At 48.2% G+C, this 21,920-nt stretch overlaps 1 protein-coding gene and 1 pseudogene across 1 annotated transcript in view; both read right to left on the bottom strand.

Moving 5' to 3' along the window:
• Nucleotides 1-21,920, bottom strand: part of LOC129395163 (immunoglobulin lambda-1 light chain-like) — a 735,232-nt gene that overhangs the window by 417,719 nt on the left and 295,593 nt on the right. The gene's annotated exons all lie outside the window — the stretch shown is intronic.
• On the bottom strand, nt 809-4,340 carry LOC117978700 (breakpoint cluster region protein-like; annotated as a pseudogene).

The following is a 21,920-nucleotide window of genomic DNA, read 5'->3' as shown; positions in this document are numbered from 1 at the left end:
TCTCCCACGAGGCCAAGGCCTCCAGTGCTCACCGATGCCCTCTGCGAAGTTGGGGTAGAACTCGTCAGTGAAGAGGGGCTCGGGCAGCTCACGGAAGTACAGCTTCAGCGTGCCTGCGATGGCATTCACGTCCATCTCACTCATCATCACCGACATGTCCTTGTTATCTGGAAAGAGCATGGAAATGCAGCGGCCTCCTTGAAGATCCTGAGTGAGTCACCCGCCATCCCTGCCTCGGCTAAAGCACCGTCCCTGCCATGCTGACCACTGTGTGGGTCCCTCCTGGGCTTTGAGCAGCTCATCTGACTCCTCCCAAGAGCTGTGCATGGTTCTGTGTCTGCAGAGTTGGTAGGGGTGCGTGGGCATTCCCATTCCTCTCCCCTGCTTGGCCTGATGTGATGGCCAGGAGGAGGCCAGCGTCCAGGACACAGTGCCTGCGTGGGGATTGGGTGGCTCTGCCCTGTACATAGCAACCACCCCTGCACCAGTGTTGTCTGATAGCAGGAAGGCCGTGGGAGAATCTGATTGGTTTCAGTGTTTAAACCGGTGTCTTCCTTTGGACCCAATTGGCCATTGGTGCTTACATCCTCACCACAGGCCAGGTTCATTCTGGGCCCCCAGAGGGAGCTGAAACTACCACAGGGCCCTCCCAGGGATGCTGGGCATTCTAAGGGTCCTAGTCAGGGTGGGTGGTGTGTGCTGCAAAGAAGGGTCTGCAGGCACAAAATCCTGTTGCTTTGAAGATGCTGGGAAGGACCCTCTGGGGTCTCAGTGCCCTCCCCTCGCATTTGAGGCAGGTCTGGGTCCTTCAAAGCCTGTGAGGGTTGGTGAGATGGAGGCGGAGTTGCTGCAGCCCCGGCCTGCGCTGAATTTCATCAGTGCTCTCTGCCCACCACATCCTCATACAGGGCAGTGGACAGACCGCACTGAGTCCTGGGCTTCCACCTCCTGTCCACCCCCAAGGCAGGAAGGCCAAGTCCCCACAGAAGCCCCTGGTCCACTCCACCAAGTGGCATGAGTGGGTACGATGGTGTAAAAACTGGCTTCTATAGAAGCTGTTTGTACAACTCTTGTTTTCTCTTTTTTAAAAATAATAAAACAGTAAATGAAGAAAAGACACAGAGAAGGATGTGACATGCCTGGGCCATGGGGCACTCTGAGATCTCATCGCGGACACCACTGCCCACACCTCCATCCCGTCCTGCGCAGGCCGACACTCACTGGCGTCGAAGGCTGCCTTCAGTGCCTGGATGTCTGCGGCCACACCGGCCGGACACACGGTAGATGCCCACCTCCTCCATGCCTCGGCGCTCGATCTCCTCCACGCACTGGCGCACGATGTAGGGCACCTTGGACCTCTCTCTCCTGCGGGAGGAGGGAATGCTCTCAGTGTCCTAACAGCCCTGCTTGGGCCATAACACAGGAGACCTGCTCCCTATCTGCACACCCGGAGGTGGGGTGAGGACGGTGACGAAGGTACCCAGGTCTGGGGCTGCACACAGAGCCTGCTGCATGCCTGTCCTCCCTCTGCAAGCTCTGTCCTCATTGCATGTACTTTCTCAGGAACCTTTCAAGCGGCCAGAACCCCTGCGAATCACACATGACCTTTGCGGGAAGGTCAGGAGGCCTTTCTAAGTCAAGTCAGCACAGGAAGGGCATCTCACAGATTCCAGGCCTGGGGTTAGCAGCCTGTGCCCCCGGCTGGGAGATCAGACCCAGTGTTGGTCCTGCCACCCACGTGCTGTGTAAGAGGAGAATCCCTGACCCCTGCCCTGGGCCTTAACACACATCCGACGAATGAATGAAGGGTTGCCTCAGCACCGGTGCTCCAAGTCCTGCGATGCTAAGTGCTTTTCTCCTCCGAGTCTTAGCAATGGACAATTCCAATACCTCCACACAGGACGCTAGAGTAAGAATCCTTCACAGTTAGAACGCAGTGCTGTGCGGAGGCCTTAACTTGAGTTCTGTTTTGCACCTGGATTTACCAGCACATCAAAGCTGCTTCGCAAGCCCCCTCATCAGCAGGGCTTATCTGGGGGAGCTGCTGATGGAGTCCTCGCTGCTCATGCCCACAGCCCTCCCAGAGTGCTATGCGAGTGGCTGCCGTGCAGTTGGGGGTGGGGCGTGGTGTTTAGACACAGATAGGAGTCCAGGGTATGACTGATGGAGGCCCCGGCCCACGTGACCAGCAAGGTCAGAGGCCCAGCCAGATTCAATCCTGGGGAAGCAAATGAATTCTCAGAGGAAGTGGTCTGTGTCTGCATGAACTGCTCTCAAACCAACAAACAGGCTTCTCTTGGCAACTGACTCATGACAAAGGGGCAGGGGTTACAACCATTCAACAGGAATCTGGGACCATGACTAATTCCAAGCAAGGGCAGAAAACCCTGCACTTGGGCAGTTCCTGGAGCCAGCCTACTGCTTCCAAGCAAGGTGGCAAGGACATTCCTGAGCTGGTTTGAAGGAAACACATGAGGTAGCTGAACACGCCGTGTTCCCTGGGGCCTGACCTCACCGTGCAGTGGCCACACACAGAGAGGAGAGATCCACACATGCTCTTTTCTGCAGAAACAGCTGAAGGGATAGGCACCCTCAGTGCGTGAGCCCAAGCCCCTCCCCACTCACTTGGTGACCACAGCAATCTTGACTCTGAAGACCCCTGTCTGTTTCTGGGATGGCATCCTCTTCAAGCTGAACTCCCTGCTGTTGAACTTGACCGAGAGCTTTACTTCAATCTACAGTGGGGAGAAGGGGCACAGTCCTCTAATCCTTCTGGTCCTCATAGCCCAAGGTCCCAAGGACCCCTGGGAGTCTCATCAAATATTTCCACCCCCAAGGCATGCAGAGGTCTCAGCATGAGGTGGAGCCGCCCCTCGGGGAAGCCCCTAGTCTACTTCAGCAAGAGCCAGGATTGTTGAAGATGATGTAAACGACTGGTTTCTGCAGAACCATCTCCTAAAATCCCCGCTGCTTCTCTTGCTTGCTTACTTTTTTTTAAGATATGGGATCTTGCAATGTTGCCCAGGCTGTAATCAAACTCTTGGGCTCCAGTCATTCTCCTGGCTCAGCCTCCAGAGTAGCTGAGATTATAGGTGTACTGTGACCAGCTTTCTCTTTCTTAGTAACAATTAAAAATTAAGTAGGAAAGACAGAATAATATAAGAAAAAGCCAAGAATCTCAAATATTAACATTTTACCATTTATACCCGGGCCTTTTTGGGTGTGTTATTGCTTTTAAGGTCTAAACCTTTCTGGGGTACCTAAAGACAAATCAGGGGTCTCCATTTCTATGGGCAGCCCCCAGGTCCCTGAGTGGAGGCCCCACCTGTCCTGGTGGTGCCATGAGACCTTTGTTTGAGGAGGGATGCTCAGGGCCTGGCTGGCAACTGCATTCCAGCCAATGAATGACGATTCCGGTGCATGGTGATTCTGCTCTTGGGGGCCCTCCCTTCTCCAACCAGGCTCCCTCTCAGATGCTGCCTCAGGCTCAGCCACCTCTGACTGATTTGAAATGAACAGAGGCCACCCTATCCTTCTGGGGGAAGTGGGCACCAGGAGAGTCCCACGGACACGTACCCCATTCATGGCGATGACGGTGCGCTGCCAGTCTCCGTCCTGCAGGGCCTGCGGGTCCAGCTGAAAGTAAGGAGTCATGATTGGCAGAGGCCCTGGGGTCTGTTCAGAGGCCCCACGGGGCAGCAGCCCACATCCGACACTTCCCCAACCCTTAGTCAGAGGCAGAGCCCGACTGCGGCCAGCACCTCCATCCAGAGGCCGAGAGAGGTAGAGTAAGGAGGGGCCTGCCAGACACCCCTGGAACCCAGGGCCCCACTGCTCCCAGAGCCCTGCTGCCTGGGGTCCCCACCCCCTCCTCCCTCTGCCCTCCCAGTTGGGAGCTGATGTGCAGGCTGGCAGGCTGTCTCCATCCGGCTCCCATCACCACGGGTGCTATGTGGAGCTCAGTGAAAGGTGAGCTGTCCAGCAGCAACTTCAGTAACAACTCCTGGAGGCCTGGCATCCACAGCTGCTGTCTGGGGAACTGTGGACACTGTTCTCCCCCTGCACCATGAACAGCTTGTGGCGGGAGGAGCCTGCAGGCCACACCAGTCCCATGGTTCAGAATCAGGCCCAGAAGGACCCAGAAACAAGCCCTAAATCAAGCAGCTGATGAGGGGGCTGGGAGGAAGCCCCTCTGTGACCCCTCTAACTTCTACCCCCAGCCAGCACTATCCAGGCAGCTAGCCTGCAGGAGCTTGTCCTTAATGTCACCCCAACACAGTCTGTCCTGGTATGTAACACCCTGACTGTCATGACCAATCCACATGTCCCCCACCCAGGAACGCTCTGTTTCCCACTTTATGGGGAGCACAAGCTCTATGTCAGCGGTTCCTGGGTATGCCAAGACCACTGGCTGGGCTGGGTGAATGAGCAGTACCATCTTGTTAAAAATACAACTTCCTGGGTTCCACCTGCAGAGAACTGGACTCATAATCTGAGTGGGACCTGGGATTTACACAGCTAGAAACCCCAGGTAGTTCTGGAGTGAAGCCAGGTCACGGAGCCACCATCTGACTCCATAGAAGGCCACTGCATCTGGCCTTGTGTTTCCATCCCTTGATTCAGGTGATGGTTCACTTCAGCCACAAGGCAAGCTGCCTAACAGCAGGGACCACACCTCATGATGTCTGCACACATTCACATGCGTGCACATATACATACACACACACGACGGTGCTGAGCACAGCACCAGGCCTAGAGAGGGGCTGAGGACAGGCATCATTTCCACTGCAAGGGACCCTAGCGGCCACAGCCACCTGGGCCTTCTGCAGGTGAAGTGGCCAGAAAATAAGAAGCTCTGGAGCAGGTCAAGGAGCCCAGCCAGCTGCCCCTACTTCACAGGTGTGTGCACCTGGGCCTCCCTCCCTGCACCTGCTCAGCATGAAGGCTCACCACAGGCACACGTGGGGGGTGACCCCTTCTCACCTCCCCTTCTAGGTCCTACTGATTAACATTTCCCAAGGCTCTGAACTGTGCAGCCAGAGTGGCACAGAGAAGCAAAGGGCGGCGGGACGTCTCCCACCAGGGGCCATGTGGCCACAGGCTCTCATTCCGCACCTGGCCCTGAAGGTCGTCAGAGGCCACACTCCAGGCCTCAGGGACCCCACCCTGAGAAGCAGCATCTGTGAGCAGGGAGCGGTCAGTCAGAACCACACACAAAAAGGAAACTCTCAAGTGGCACTTTCCCCCGGAGTGAACCCTAAGCAGAGGCAGGAGAGGACAACATGAGGGATGCGGACAGAGTGCGCTTTCTCTGGAAAGGAGGAGTTTCATACCACTGCTGGGAGCTTTAAAAAATGGAAACCCTGCCTGTGATATCAGCACTTTGAAAGGCCGAGGCAGGAGGATCACTTGAGCCCATGAGTTTAAGACCAGCCTGGGCAATATAGTGAGACCTTGTCTGTATTAAAAAAAAAAAAAAATTTAAAAAGGCAGCCAAGCATGGTGGCACATACCTGCAGTCCCAGCTGCTTGAGAGGCTGAGGTGGGAGCATTGCTCGAGCCTGGAAGGTGGAGGCTGCTGTGAGCCACGATCATGCCATTGTACTCCAGCCTGCGCAACAGAGCGAGAGACCCTGGCTCTAACTAACTAACCAAGTAACTGGAAACATAGAAACATGTTAAGCAGGAGACATTCTTCCCTTTCCTTCAAAGAACAGCCATCACTGGGCCCCTCTCCCCTTGAAAACTCAGAACTGGCAGGAGCAGCTAACAAGCAACCCAGAGTCCAGGTAAGAAAAGACAGAAAGAGAAGCTGTCCAGACATCAGGCAGCTGCCCCTCTGAGCCCGCCTGGAACCACGGCCCACATGCCAGCCCATTAATAAAATAATAATGAAAACTACTCACATCTAACAAGAGATTAGACATCCAGATAGAGGAGGCTCAAATATCCCCAAACAATGCAATGCAAAGGGTCTTTGCCGTGGCAAACTATAATCAGACTATTTAAGGTCAATGTGAAAATGTGAATTCTAAAACCACCAAGAGAAAAGAATCTAGTCACCTATAAAGCAAACCCCATCAGATGAAGAGCAGATTTCACAGCCCAGCAAATAGAAAACATGTACTTAAAGGCCTAGGAGGCAGAGAGGTACAGGGCTGGAGACAGGCAAGGCCAGCATTCCCCTCAAGGCGACGGCCAATCCTGGAAGAGGAGGCTGAGAGACAGAGCAATGATTCTTTTTTTTTTTTTTTTGAGATGGAGTTTTGCTCTGTCACCCAGGCTGGAGTGCAGTGGCATGATCTCGGCTCACTGCAAGCTCCACCTCCTGGGTTCATGCCATTCTCCTGCCTCAGCCTCCTGAGTAGCTGGGACTACAGGCGCCTGCCACCACGCCCGGCTAATTTTTTGTATTTTTAGTAGAAATGGGGTTTCACCGTGTTAGCCAGGATGGTCTCGATCTCCTGATCTCATGATCTGCCCGCCTTGGCCTCCCAAAGTGCCAGGATTAGAGGCGTGAACCACCAAGCCCAGCTGATTCTTTTTTTAATTCTTCCTTCCTTTTTTTTTTTTGCTTTTTATTTTGCTCAAACAGGGTTGCCATTACTTTTAAAGGCAAAAACCGCAATTACTTTTGTACCAACCTAATAATATATTGCTCTGGCTGGTTTCAAATTCCTGGCCTGAAGCAATCCTCCTGCCTCAGTCTCCCGAGTAGCTGGGACTATAGGCGTGAGCCACCACACCTGGTCTAGAGCAGTGCTGTTGACTTACTCATGTGGCTGAGGGAGAGGATGCCATAATGCCCCACACGTGGGGTGCAGGTTTCTTACTCTAGGAGTCACAGTCAACCAGAAATAAAGCAGCCCTCAGGAGCACTGGATCCAGCTTCAGATCATCTCAGTCACTCAAATGCATAAAGGAGATCTCAGAATTTTAGACCCCTAGGCCTCAAATTATTTTATTTATTTTTATTTATTTATTTGAGACAGCATCTCACTCTGTTGCCCAGGCTGGAGTACAGTCTCAGGATCATGGCTCACTGCAGCCTCGATCACCCAGGCTCAAGTGAGCCTCCCACCTCAGCGTCCCAAACAGCTGGGACTACAGGCACACACCACCACCACACCCAGCTAACTTTTTATTTTTTGTAGAGATGGGGTTTCACCATGTTGCGCAGGCTGATCTTGAACTCCTAGGCTCAAGCAATCTGCCTGCCTCAGCCTCCCAAAGTGATGGGATTACAAGCGTGAGCCATCATGCTTGGGCTCGAAATTATTTTTAAAAATTATTTCTGGCTGGGCGCAGTGGCTCACGCCTGTAATCCCAGCACTTTGGGAGGCTGAGGTGGGCAGATCACGAGGTCAGGAGTCTGAGACCAGCCTGACCAACATGGTGAAAACCCATCTCTACTAAAAATACAAAAATTAGCCAGGCGTGCTAGCACCTGCCTGCAATCCCAGCTACTTGGGAGGCTGAGGTAGGAGAATTGAACCCTGGGATGCAGAGGTTGCAGTGAGCCGAGATCACATCATTGCACTCCAGCTTGGGCAACAAAGCGAGACTCCATCTCAAAAAAAAAATTATTTGTAACAATTTTTATACACAACTTCCATTGCCAAATTAAAAACAAGCAAACAAGGAAATAAGACAGCAGGAACAAAACTCAAGAGAAAGCACACACAACTTTGAAAAAGGTCCATAGGATCTCCAGAATAAAAAATCATCAGACCATGTACTTTAAAATAAATTCTTTACATGTGTATCAAGGATATAAAGAAATAATTAAGAATTTCATCAGAAAACTGGCAGCTACAAAAAATGGACGCACTAGGTGTGGTGACTCACGCCTGTAATCCCAGCACTATGGGAGGCTGAGGTGGGTGGATCACCTGAGGTCAGAAGTTCAAGACCAGCCTGACCAATATGGTGAAACCCCATCTCTACTAAAATTACAAAAATTAGCCAGGCATGGTGGCATGCTCCTGTAGTCCCAGCTACTCGGGAGGCTGAGGCAGGAGAATCACTTGAACTGGGAAGGGGAGGTTGCAGTGAGCCGAGATCGCACCACTCTACTCCAGCCTGGGTGACAGAGTGAGACTCCGTCTCAAAAAAAAAAAAAAAAAAAAAAAAAAATGGAGGCTTGGAGTGGTGGCTTAGGCCTATAATCCCAGCACTTTGGGAGACAGAGGTAGGCCAATCACATGAGGCCAGGAGTTCAAGACCAGCCTGGCCAACATGGCAGAACCCCATCTCTACTAAAAATACAAAAATGAGTTAGGCGTAGTGGTAATCCCAGTTACTCGAGAGGCTGAGGCATGAGAATCGCTTGAACCTGGGAGGTGGAGGCTACATACAGGGAGTTGAGATTGCACCACTGAACTCCAGCCTGGGCAACAGATAGAGACTCAAAAAAAAAAAGTCTAAAAAAAAAATGGAATTAGGAACTCAATTTGAACAGCACACTAGACACAAACATAAAAAAAATAGTGAACTGGTATTTATTTATTTATTTATTTATTTATTTATTTATTGAGACAGGGTCTCACTCTGTTGCCCAGGCTGGAGTGCAGTGGCATGATATCGGCTCACTACAACTTCCACCTCCCGGGTTCAAGCAATTCTCCTGCCTCAGCCTCCCAAGTAGCTGGGATTACAGGCACCCACCACCACGCCCAGCTAATTGGGAGATAGTTTGATACAAACTATACAAATTGAAGTACAAAGAGAAAAATAGATAGAACATACAGGAAATGGATTAAGAGACATGGGGGATACTTTAACAAGGCATAAGTCATGTGAAATTGGAGTCTCATAAGGAGAGTAGAGAGAGGATGGGGAAGACGTAATACTTGAAGAGATAAAGCTGACAGTTTTCTAAAATGGACAAAAAAGAATCAAGTCATGGAATGAAGAGCCCCCTAAATGCATCAGTGTAAACTGCTCAAAACAAAGACAAAACTTTTCAAAGCAGCCAGAGGAAAAAAGATACTGCCTTCAGGCCAGGGTTGGGGGCTGGCTCATGCCTGTAATCCCAGCATTTGGGAGGCTGAGGTGGGCGGATCACCTGAAATGAGGAGTTTGGGATCAGCCTGACCAACATGGCAAAAGTTCATCTCTATTAAAAATACAACAATTAGCCAGGTGTGATGGTGGACACCTGTAATCCCAGCTACTTGGGAGGCTGAGGCAGAAGAATCACTTGAACCCGGGAGGCAGAGGTTGCAGTGAGCTGAGATTGCACTACTGCACTCCAGCCTGGGCGACAGAGTAAGACTCCATCTCAGAAAACACAACAGCATAAAAAGCCATTGCCTTCAAAGGAGCAAAATTAGATTGAGAATTGGCTTCCCAATAAAAGCAGGAGAAATCAGATACAAGGGAATCATGTTTTCAAACTGAGGAAAGAAAATATCTGCCAACCTAGAATTCTATGCTCACTAACAATATCCTTCAAAACTGAAAATGGCTGGGCATGGTGGCTCATGCCTGTAATCCCAGCACTTTGGAAGGCCAAGGCAGGTGGATCACCTGAGGTCAGAAGTTCGAGACCAGCCTGGCCAACATGGTGAAACCCCATCTCTACCAAAAATACACAAATTAGCCAGATGTGGTGGTGGATGCCTGTAATCCCAGCTACTCAGGAGGCTGAGGCACAAGAATTGCTTGAACCCAAGAGGTGGAGGTTGCAGTGAGCCAAGATCTTGCCACTGCACTCCAGCCTGGGTGACAGAGCAAAACTCCATCTCAAAAAAAAAAAAAGGCCAGTCACGGTGGCTCATGCCTATAATCCCAGCACTTTGAGAGGCCGAGGTGGGCGGATTGCCTGAAGTCAGAAGTTCAAGACTAGTCTGACCATCATAGGGAAACCCGGTCTCTACTACAAATACAAAAAAATTATCCGGGCATGGTGGCGTGCACCTGTAATCCCAGCTCCTTGGAAGGCTGCGGCAGGGGAATTGCTTGAACCAGGGAGATGGAGGTTGCAGTGAGCTGAGATCACGCCACTGCACTCCAGCCTGGGCAACAGAGTGATACTCCGTCTCAAAAACAAACAAACAAACAAACAAACAAAAATTAGCCAGACGTGATGGCTAACACCTGTAATCCCAGCTACTCAGGAGGCTGAGACGGGAGAATCACCTGAACCCAGGAGGTAGAAGTTGCAGTGAGCTGAGATCCCACCACCGCACTCCAGCCTGGGCCACAGAGCAAGACTCGGTCTCAAAAAACAAACAAACAAAAAAGTGAAAGTGGAATATATATATGTGTGTGTGTGTATATGTGTATATATGTGTGTGTGTATATGTGTGTATATATATGGAATATATATGTATATTTTGCCCATGACATAGCCCTCAGGAGATCCTTGACCATGTGCTGAAGGATATTTTTTCCCAAAGATATTTTCATAAATAAAAATAAAGGGTAACAGAAGAGGTAGATGTGTGGGTAAATCTAAATGAATGTTATTGGTATGAAATTACAGTAGTATAGAAAATGATATCTTGTGGGGTTTAAAATAAATGAAACATACTGAAATATGTATGGGTACAGTTATATATCTGGGATTTGCACTGAAATAATGTGGGGTAGAGGGAAGCAGGAAAGAGGATACATGAAATTAGCTTGGCCATAAGATTGTTGTTGAAATTGAATGGATACTCGGGGCTTCATTACACAATTCTCTTTACTCTTACATAGCTCTACACTCTCAACATAAATAAGAATAAAAACACAAAAAACACACAGATACATCTATGCACACACATATATTTAAAATACACAAAAATATTAGCATATAAGTCACTGGGGGTAAATTTAGTTCCTGTTCCAAGGTTCTTGTACTGACTAGGAAGAGGATAGAAGTACTAACTCATAGGCTGGGCGTGGTGGCTCACGCCTGTAATCCCAACACTTTAGGACGCCGAGGTAAGCAGATCTCTTAAGGTCAGGAGTTCAAGACCAGCCTGGCCAACATGGTGAAACCCTGTCTCTACTAAAAAAGAATACAAAAATTGGCCGGGCATAGTGGTGCACACCTGTGGTCCCAGCTACTCAGGTGACTGAAGCAGGAGAATTGCTTGAACCCAAGAAGTGGAGGTTGCAGTGAACCAAGATTGCTCCACTGCACTCCAGCCTGGGCAGGAGAGGAAGACTCTCTCTGTCTCAACAACAACAAAAAGTACTAGCTCATGTTAGACTTTGATAAGTGAAGGATGCATGTTGCAAGCTCTAAAATAATCCAGTCATCTTTTAAAATAACTCTAAGACTGCACAGTTATGAAACTAATAGAGAAGGAGGAAATTAAATCATAAAAATAATAAATCCAAAACAAGATGTGAGAGGAGATAAGAAGAAATAGAACAGGCATGGAAAACAAATTGGTGGTGGGTTTCAACCCAAATAAATCATTAGTTACATTTAAAAGGACAATAAAAATTAAAATAATTGAAAATAAAGTAAAACCCAACTAATGCCTTTTATATAAGAATACAGAGAGGTGGAAAATAATGAAAAATATGTCATGAATGCACTAACCAAGAAAGCTGTATCACTTTTTTTTTTTTTTGGAGATAGAGCCTCACTGTCTCCCAGGCTGGAGTGCAATGATGTGATCTTGGCTTACAGCAATCTCTCCCTTCTAGGCTCAAGCGATTCTCCCACCTCAGCATCCCAAGTAGCTGGGACTACAAGTGTGCCAACTTAGAATTATATTAGCCACACCCAGCTAATTTTTGTATTTTTTGTAGAGGCAGGGTCTCGCCATGTTGCCCAGGCTGGTCTTGAACTCCTGGGCTTCAGTGATCCACCCACCTCAACCTGCAACAAAGTGCCGAGATTACAGGCATGAGCCACCATGCCCAGCATAACTATTTTTAATGAAGTAGACTTTAAGAAGAAAAGTATTATTAGAGGTAAGAGACACATCATGGAAAAGAAGAATTTACTAGGAGCCAGGCGCGGTGGCTCATGCCTGTAATTCCAGCACTTTGTGAGGCCAAGGCGGCGGATCACCTGAGGTTGGGAGTTCAACACCAGCCTGACCAACATGGAGAAGCCCTGTCTCTACTAAAAATACAAAAACTAGCCAAGCATGGTGGCATATGCCTGTAATCCCAGCTACTCAGGAGGCTGAGGGAAGAGAATTGCTTGGACCCAGGAAGTGGAGGTTGAGGTGAGCTGAGATTGTGCCATTGCATTCCAGCCTGGGCAACAAGAGCAAAACTCTGTCTCAAAAAAAAAAAAAAAAAAAAAAGGAAGTTACTAGCTAGTTTCAGTAATTCTTAACATCCAGGAAACTGGATGTGAAAGCTTTTCAGAGAAGCTAATCCAATAGGTTATACATAGAGAGAGATTTATTTAGGAATTGGCTCACATGATTGTGGGGACTAGCAAGTTTAAAATCTGTAGGGCAAGCCAGCAGGCTATAAATTCAGGTAAGAGTTGATCTCCAAGTCTTGAACCTAAAATCTGTAGAGCAGTCAGCAGGCCAGAAACTCAGGCAGGGTTTGTGTGTTACAGTCTTGAAGCAGAATTCCTGCTTCTCTGGGAAACCTCAGTTTTTGTTCTTAAGGCCTTCACCTGATTGGAGGTGGCCCACCCATATTATGGTGGGTAATCTGTTTTACTTAAAGTCAACTGACTGTCAGTGTTAATCACATCTATGAAATAACCTCCCAGCAAGATATTGACAAGTATTTGACCAAACAACGGGACACCATAGCTTAGCCAAGTTGACACATAAATTAACCATCAGGAGCAAGTAGAATATCCAAAAAACAACATACTAGGGGTATTATGTCTTATATAGCTATTATAATTATATAAAACATATAATTATAGAATGAAGATATTAAGATAACCATTAGAACAAAAATATAAACTTTTCTTTCTTTTTTTTTTTTTTTTTTGAGACCAAGTCTTGCTCTGTCACCCAGGCTGGAGTGCAGTGGTGCAATCTTGGCTTACTGCAACCTTTGCCTCCTGGGTTCAAGTGATTCTCCTGTCTCAGCCTCCCAAGTAGCTGGGATTACAGGCACCCGCTACCATGCCCAAGCATCCACCATGTGGTGGTATTTGGATAAGATGTGCAAGCAGTGAAAGGTCATTGGAAGATTTGGGGAGACCCATGCATTCAGAGAATAGGAAAGCAAACCTAGGGAGTCATCCTTCATATGAGCAGAAATGTTTAGGGCCTTCTTGTTTGGAACAGCAGAGCACCTCCCATAGAAAAAAAGGACACATTATTACATCCTAACTTCGCATCAAGAAGAAGTATATATGGTCATGATGGATTCTGGAAGAAGCATTATTCACTCTTGGGATGTTGCTCCAACCCAAATAGCAAAAACAAAGAAAAGTTGCATGTCTGTGGGTCCTAGAGCAGGAAGGCTCTGCAGCAGGTCCACACAGTGGTGGGAGTGCCCTGGTGGTTGAGCCCTAGAACCCAGCTGGGTCTACTGCAATGCAGGAATTTATGATGGGAGAAGAAACCTTGCATTTATGGCAAGACCCAATAGGAGATCCCAGTGCAGACATGTGGGGTTGTGTAACAAGGCCCTGTCATCTTAATGAAATTTGCCCCTTCTGGAAAGGTTTGTTCTGTCTTTGCTGCTCACACCTGAGAGTCGTGTGTGCACTTCTTTCTCATGTGCACGTGCAAGACAACTCCTGTTCTCAGACACCCAGAGAAGAAAAGGCTTGAAACTGAGGAGCTGATCCCTAGGATTCCATTGCACCTGCCTGGCCCAGACAGAGCTCCTGAAATGAAAGGAGCTGGGCTGGGCCAGAGTAGCACATCTCATTCTGCGGGCACAATCCTACTGGTTCAAAATGCTTTCTTTTTCTCAAGCCCAAGTTCTCAGGGTTAGCTCAGAGAACTGGTTCCTTTCCTGCCACACTCTGTGTTGAAAGGGAGGGAAACGATTGTCTCTAGTGCAGAAACCAAGCTCTCTGGAGACATTTCTTATCCCATGAACCTGTGCACTGGTCTCTGTAGCGCCCAGGTAATAAAGGGACAAGATGTTTGGATTTACAATGAATGTAATTGTAAAATTCATGGTTAAATAGAAATCCGACAATTTCTCCTGCTGCTTTGGCTACCATGAGAAACCACCTGAGTGAACTGAGACCAAAGTCATGGTCACTGCTTAGAGCAAGCTTGTCCAGCCTGCAGCCTGCAGGCCACATGCAGCCTAGGATGGCTTTGAACGTGGCCCCACATAAATTTGTAAACTTTCTTAAAACGTTATGAGAAATTTTTGCAATTTTTTAAGCTCATCAGCTATTGTTAGTGTTAATGTATTTATGTGTGGCCCAAGACAATTTTTCTTCTTCCAATGTGGCCCAGGGAAGCCAAAATGTTGGACACCCTGGCTTAGAGGGGATGTGAGATATTGAGCCTAGTTATATTAGAGGTTCCTGTCCCACATCCCCATCTGTCTGTTTCACTGTGAGCCACTGCCTGCTGCTCCCTCTGCCATCATAGGTGCTACAGTAATAGCCTTGTCCCTGGCCTGGGCCCCACTGATGGTCAGAGTGGCTGTGTTCCACAAGTTGGAGCCAGAGAATCACTCAGGGGTCCTTGAGGGCCACTTGCTGTCTTTATAGATGACCGGCACAGGGGTCTGGCCTGACTTCTGCTGGTACCAATAAACATATCCACCTCCAACAGTATTTCCACAGCAGGTGATCCTGGCCATCTGTAATGGGGCCACTGACACTGAGGGTGGCTGAGACAGCTCATATGTGGCCATGAAACCTGCAGGAGATGAGGGAGAAAAGGCTTGAAGCTGAGGAGCTGATCCTCAGGATTCCTTTGCACCTGCCTGACTGGGACAGAGCTTCTGGGATGAAAGGGAGCCTGACTGTGCCCCTCAGAGTGCCCATGAGCACAGGAGTACAGGAAGATTTCAACCTTACCAGCCCCTCACCCTGCAGCAAGGTCATGAGCATCCTTTCCACCACAGGCAGAGCCCTGCTGAGCTCACAATCAAGGCCAGGCTGGTCCCACAGCCCGGGGCTGGGCGGGTGGCTGGGACTCTGGAGGCAGCACCTGTGCAGTGAGCGAGGAGGCTGAGAAAGGTCCAGTCCATGACTGAGACATCCCTGATGCTGCTTCCTGTGGCCCAGGGCGGGTAGGTTTCTCCCAGGCCTCTCTTATCCCCTTGGTGGAGAAAGCGGCCCGTGATGCAAGTCAGCAGAATCAGGGGCTGCTACTGGAGTAGCTTTGTAGTTTCCAGAGAAGGGCTCAGCCCCAAGGGACACAGAGAGGGGAGGGGAGGACCCTACAGACCCACCTCAGCCCACAGAATTCTTCTTCACTTGCTGGTCCCAAAGTCTGGGCCAACATCTTTACCTTAAACTATGTCTTGGCCTCGGTTCTCAGCTAGCCAGGCCAGGTGGAGTTCACAGATCATTCTGTCTGCATTCTGTGAGCCCATTCTATAGTTAACAGCAGAAGACTTTGATAGGTTCTGGGTCCTGCCCCAGAGCAGGTGTGGATTCAGAACCTGCTGCTCAGGTCCCTGATTCCCTTGTCCATGGACTGCTGGTTCCAAGAGAGGAATTCCTCTTCTTTATTTGGCCTTATATGCCTCAATACCAGGCATAAGGGGCTCGGTTACCCATGAAATTATGAGCACGTCCTATTGGAGGAAAATGGGTAGGGCCCACCTAAGACATCCCTCTACTGTCACTGGGTTGGTAAGTGGTCCAATGCATCTTACCAAGGCTCTGCATATACTGCCGCAGACCTCAGACACCAAGTTTCATGGCTCCAGGTGTAGAAAAACATGAGGCAGTGGTGGCTCCTGCCCCAGAAACAAAGGCAGGAGCATATCCACCCAGCCAATATTTATTGAGACCCACTCTGATCCGGCAATATTCCATCCTGGGAATTCAGCATGAGAAAGACTGTCTCTGACCCCAGGAGTTTCCTACATGGGGGTTGGGGCTGTGTCATAGAAACAGTTTGTAGTAGAAGCACCATCTTCTACCTGTGTATTTTCTCCTCTATTTATTTACAAAAAGATCCTTGTTTTCCCTGGTCACTCTTGGCTTGGACTGACCACATGGTCCCATGCTGGCCCCAGGGCTGTAAGGGTCAGGTGGTTGGAGATCTTCTCAGGGAACATTTTCTCTTGTGATGGAAATAAACAGACTGTTTTCGTGCAGCACCTTTGCTCTTGAATATGGGTATAATAGCTGGAGCTGCAGCAGCCATCCTGAGGTCTTAAGTCCACACAAATGAAAGAAAAGCCAACTGTGTCATGATGGTGGAGCAGAAAGTTGGGTAATTGCTGGGTTTCTCATTATTTGGTGAGTATGTGGGGAACAGCAGTGAACTCCACACTTACTTTTTGAGGATAAAATAGCAAATGGTTCATGACTGTTTCTCATGAGTGTCCAAGCAGAGGAGAAGCATATTTGATTGATTGTAGGAGTATTTAGCACTAGAAAATCAATTAATAAACATGTTAGGAAAAGAGGCATGAAGTTTAGGTGCTCTGCAGATCATTAATAGAATGCATACACAGAAAATGACAGGCAGACTGCTGTGTAATCAGAGGTTGGGGCGCCTCCCTGAAGAGGAGTCTCTGGAGCTGCTCTCAGGAAGGAAGAAACAGTGAAAGGAAGTGTGAGGAAGAAGAGTCTGTCACTGACCTGCAGGGAGGGGTAGGTGTTTTCCAGGATCTGAAAGAGCAGTGACAAACATCAAGGGGGTCTGGGATCCAAACTCATTGCAATGCAGTGTGTGATACTTTTAGCTGAGGCAGGAGTGCAGCGTATTAAGGTGTGGTTAGGGGAATTTCCAGGTGATGATGAATGACGTGACCTTGGCATCTGCTTAGCACATGGTATGGTCTCCAGGACGCTGCTGCTGGGGCGGGGGCAGGAGAGACACAAGTGGGATCAGACCTGCCCCAGGCTGTTTCCTATTTTAGCAGGGTCTGAAGCTGCCCAGGAGGGGGCTTACCCACCCCTTTGTTCCTCCATTACTTGTGCAACAAGCAGCCTTGTGGGGACATACACTGCTCCATCCTGGGACCCCGTTGAGGGCCTCACATGGGTGACTGATCCCTAATGTCCCACAGACTCGCTGATCTGAGCTGATCACAGTGGGTGGGGAAAACACTGGACAGAGGAGGGAAGGGCCAGAGGGTGAGTAAAGTTCCCAAGGTCGCCTGGGGAGGAAGAGGGGAGAGCAAGACCAGGGAGGTCCTGGGCAGAAATAATGATCATTTCTAAGTGTGCAGGAGCAAGCAGGCTGGATGGGAGTGTTGGGAACAATCCTGCACCACAATTGTGGGGGCTCAGAAGGATATAGCTCTTCCCTTTCAGTTCTGCCAGCTGCCTGTTGGGGGAGCTGCTGCACCCAGACATGAGTGAGCCAGGCACCTGGGGGGTAGCTTCCAGCTCCCTGCACCCTTTGGTGCTCATAAAAACTCCTAGGGTTGGCTGGGCACGGTGGCTCAAGCCTGTAATCCCAGCACTTTGGGAGGCCGAGGCGGGCGGATCACGAGGTCAGGAGATCGAGACCATCCTGGCTAACACGGTGAAACCCCGTCTCTACTAAAAATACAAAGAATTAGCCGGGCGCGGTGGCGGGCGCCTGTAGTCCCAGCTACTCAGGAGGCTGAGGCAGGAGAATGGCGTGAACCCGGGAGGCAGAGCTTGCAGTGAGCCGAGATCGCGCCACTGCACTCCAACCTGGGCGACAGAGCGAGACTCTGTAACAACAACAACAACAACAACAACAACACAAAAAAACAAAAAACTCCGAGGGTAAAATACGCCAGGCAAGAGAGAACCAGAACTGCCTTTTCATGTCTTGTTACTCTGGAAGAGCCCTTGAAATATTGTCTGGATCCTTTGCATTGACTGCTCATGGTCCTTTAGTGCCATCATAAAGTTGTAGATATAATAACTCAATTATAACAGTCAATTTCTGAAAATCATAGTTTTGTATTGTGTGGAATTCATATAACCTAGAATTAATCACTTCAAAATGTACAACGCAGTGGCACTTAGCACCTTCACTTTGTTGGGCAGCCACCAGCTGTGTGTGTAGTTCTCCTACATTTTCATCACCCAAAAGAAAATTCTGCACCCAGTGAGCAGCCTCTCCTCTTTCATCACCTTCTCCAATTCTGGGCAACCACTCATCTTCTTTCTGCCTGCATGGATTTGTCTATTGTAGATAATTCATGTAGATGACATGATACAGTATGGGACTTTTAGTATAGTATTTCAGGTTTTCAGACCATAGGATCTCTGTCACCACAACCAAGCCTTGTATTGCAGCATGAAAACAGCCACATGTCACTCATAAAGACATGAGCAAGACTGTGTTCCAACGCAGGATGCAAGACAGATGTGTCCATCAACCACAGTTTGCCCACCATGTCCTCAATCAGCAGCCACTATGAGGAACTGTGTTCCTCATTAGTAACATATCTGAGTCCAGGACCAGGGGTGGAAGTAGTGGCTTACATGGGGAATTTATGATTCTGTTTTCTAACTCTGAGTCTTATAGTTTAGAAGTCCAGGTTCCCAAAGGATGACACCCAGTGATGCAGCAAGAGCCCCATGGAATTTGAATGAATGACTGTACCCGGTCACTCTGGGATTCTTCCACCTTCACTGCTGTCCTGTATGGGGGATTGGCTGTGTCTCAGGTGGCACTTGCAGCTGTGCTCCAGGATTGAGAAAAAACAAGCAGACCATGTGATCAGTGGGATCTCCCGTCAGCAGGGAGAAAAACCCTCAGGAACCTCAGGATGAAGTGTCCACAGGTCTCAAAGAAATGGGGCCTAAATTTAGGCATGGGCAGGATCTGAGGGGAGCCCCTGTGTAAGGGAAGAGCAGGATGGAGGAGCCTGTGATGTAGACCCTTGAGGACACCTGGAGACAGGGCTCAGATCTTTACTCCACTCCTGTGATCCTTGAGGAAACTCACCATGTCAGGGTTCCATGTCCATTTCATAGCTGAGAATGGGGGTGAATAAGGGCTTCAGTATCACAGAGAAAGAGAAAGAAAGACAGAGGAAGAGAGAAGGAGAAAAGAGAGTAAAAGAGAAAATGAGAGAGAGGTCAATGTTAAAATTGAATCCTGACCTCTTCAGCCTAATTCTAAGCAACTTTCCTAAATGCAGGGGGAGCATGTGATCCAGGCTGGGGACAGCAGATTGTGCATCTCAATTCTCCCTGTGGCTGTGTCATTGGGAGTCTTGTTGTCATCCCCCCTGAAACTCATCCTCAACCTGTCCCCTGGTCAGGGGAATTACATTCCTAGACACTGTCAGAGAATCAATCAGCACTGCATGAGGAGTTTTGTCACCACATTAAAGTCCCAGCATGGGCACCAGCCTGGGTTCTGCGGGTACCAAGACAGAGCAGAGCTTCCCTACCTGGTCCTGAGCAGCTGAGAGGGGCTGTCTGCACCATGGGCACTGAGCTCCCATGGGAGGACAGAGAGCCCGCCGAGGAGAGAGAGATGGTCAGAGACTGAGGGACTTATTTCCAGAGTAATCTGCCTAAAATGTCTCCCAGGATCAGGGTCAGAGCCAGGCCTAGCTTAGACAGTCAATTAACACAGATTGTGTATGTTATGTATATTATATACAGTATTTTTTACAATGAAGTAAGCCAGAGAACAGAAAATGTTATTTTAAAAATCATAAGGAAGAGAAAATATATTTACTAGTCATTAAATGGAACTGGATCATCATAAAGGATTTTATCTTTTTTATATTCAGGTTGAGTAGCTGAAGAGGAAGAGCAAGAAGAGGGGTTGATCTTGCTGTCTCAGGGGTGACAGGGGCAGAAGAAAATCAATGGACCCATGCAGTTCAAACCAATGTTATTCAAGGGTCAACTGTATATAATTTTCTATATATTTTGATATTTTGACATCTTAAAAAACATTTCTGTCTGGGAAAAGACCACCCCTCCTGGGTCTCCCCAGTTCTCTATTCCTTGAAAGAGCAATGGGCTCAGCCAGGAGCCTACCTTTCATATGGAAACTAACGTGTTCAGAGCCTCACCACCCCTGTCTGGTTTGTGCATCCCAGGATACAATATTCCTCTGCCTTTATCGTCCCAGGGCCAGGTACCAAGCAGCTAGAGACCACCTTAGTAGCCCAAAGCCTGCTGACATTATTCAGGCTAGCCAATCATAAATTTTTTACCTTGTCCTGCTTTTCCTGAGGAAATTCTGATAAAAGTCATGGTCTAAGGGATCCCCTGCCCTCCTGTCTTCTGTCTCCTAATGAATCTGATGCCTTTCCCTGTGGCCCTGTGTAGCACATTGGGCCTGCTGTCTCTAGAGCTCTGGGTCTATGGTCTCTAGGGCTGTTTTCTGAACCTCTCTTCCATTTCTTCTTGTGGCCACAGCTGACTGACCAGCTGACTAACTAGCTCATAAAAGAATACAAAGAACGGCCTGAGATTAGAACTGGAATCTCTGAGGCTTTTTCCTGATCTCACCCCTCAGTCATATGGGGCTCTTCCCTGTTGCTTTTGTTACCAAGAGACAGAATTATAACCCCCAATGTCACTGCTGTGTCAGCACAGGAGATGGTGACCACCTCTCCAGTGGTTCCAGATGCTGAGAAGATGTAACAGGACTGATAAGGCCCCAAACTCTGAGGGAAAGGATAAATGTGCAGAGGCATGAGTCCTGGGTCATCACTCCAGGGAGCCTGAGGAGGGAGAGAAAGTTGCCTGGGCTTCACAGATGTAGCTGAGGTGCATCTCACCTGTGCTGGGAGCAGGAGGTCAGGAGCTGAGCTACTTTGCTTGTGGTCCTCAGAGGGCAGCAACGTTAGCATCACCTGGGGGCAGTTAGACATGCAGATCCTTTAACTGTCCTGATGTCATCAAAGGGAACTTGATTCTAGCACTAGACCTGTAATTATGTGGACAAAATGTTTCAAGTATGGACATTTTTACAAGCCACATGGGTGATGTGTTAGGAAGGGGATGGTATCCCAGTAGGATGGCCAGGTAGAAATACATGGTTCCTAACATCTTTCTTGTTCTCTGACTGACACTTGCAGTGACTCCACTCCTCACTCAATGCCTGCCAAAATCCTAATTGTCCTTTCGGTTCTGTACACATATCTTGTCTAGGAAGTGTTCTCTGAACATACAGAAACGTAATATTACAATCTTTTACATTTATCAGAAAGTATCCTCACAGTTGAGTATGGAATATCCAGATTCTTTGCATGAAATATTACCCCATGCCATCTCCACTTCTCATGATGGCCTAAAAACAGCAAGAAAGAAAGTCTGCTTGCATGAAAACATTTTAAGTGATTTTGAGGTGACAATATGGTTTGTCCTTTCTTCTATTAATATGATGCCTTCTATTAATTAATTCAATTACAGATGTTAAACCATCATTGCATTCCTCAGATAAATACCACTTGGTTATTGTATGTACTTCTTTTTATATCTTGTTAGATTACATTTTCTGGTATTTTGTTAAGGACTTTAGTATCTATATCCAGTAAGGTCATTGCTCTGTATTTATCTTTTCTTGTAATGGCTCTGTCTGGTTTTGGTATCAGGGTAATATTGGCCTCAGAGAAAGAGTTGGCAAGTGATTTTATCTCTTTTATATTTTGGAAAAGTTTAATGATAAATTATATTAATTCTTCTTTAAACATTTGGTAATAGTCACCAGTGAGGCCCTCTGTGTCTGGGCCTTTCCTTATGGGAAGGCTTTTCTTATTATTATTAACTTAATCTCTTTCTATAGTTTTAATCAGGTTTTCTATTTCTTCTTGAGTCACTTCTAATAGAATTTGTATTTCTAGTGATTTGTCCATTCATCTCAATTTTTTTCATGCAGTTTTCATGGTCTTCCCTCAATTTTTTGGATTTCTCTAATGACATTGTTTTGGGA

The sequence above is a fragment of the Pan paniscus genome, chromosome 23 (assembly GCF_029289425.2).
Source record: "Pan paniscus chromosome 23, NHGRI_mPanPan1-v2.0_pri, whole genome shotgun sequence".
Taxonomy (NCBI): Eukaryota; Metazoa; Chordata; class Mammalia; order Primates; family Hominidae; genus Pan; species Pan paniscus.
The sequence above is the reverse complement of the archived record's forward strand: the minus strand, read 5'-3'. Positions and strand labels throughout refer to the sequence as shown.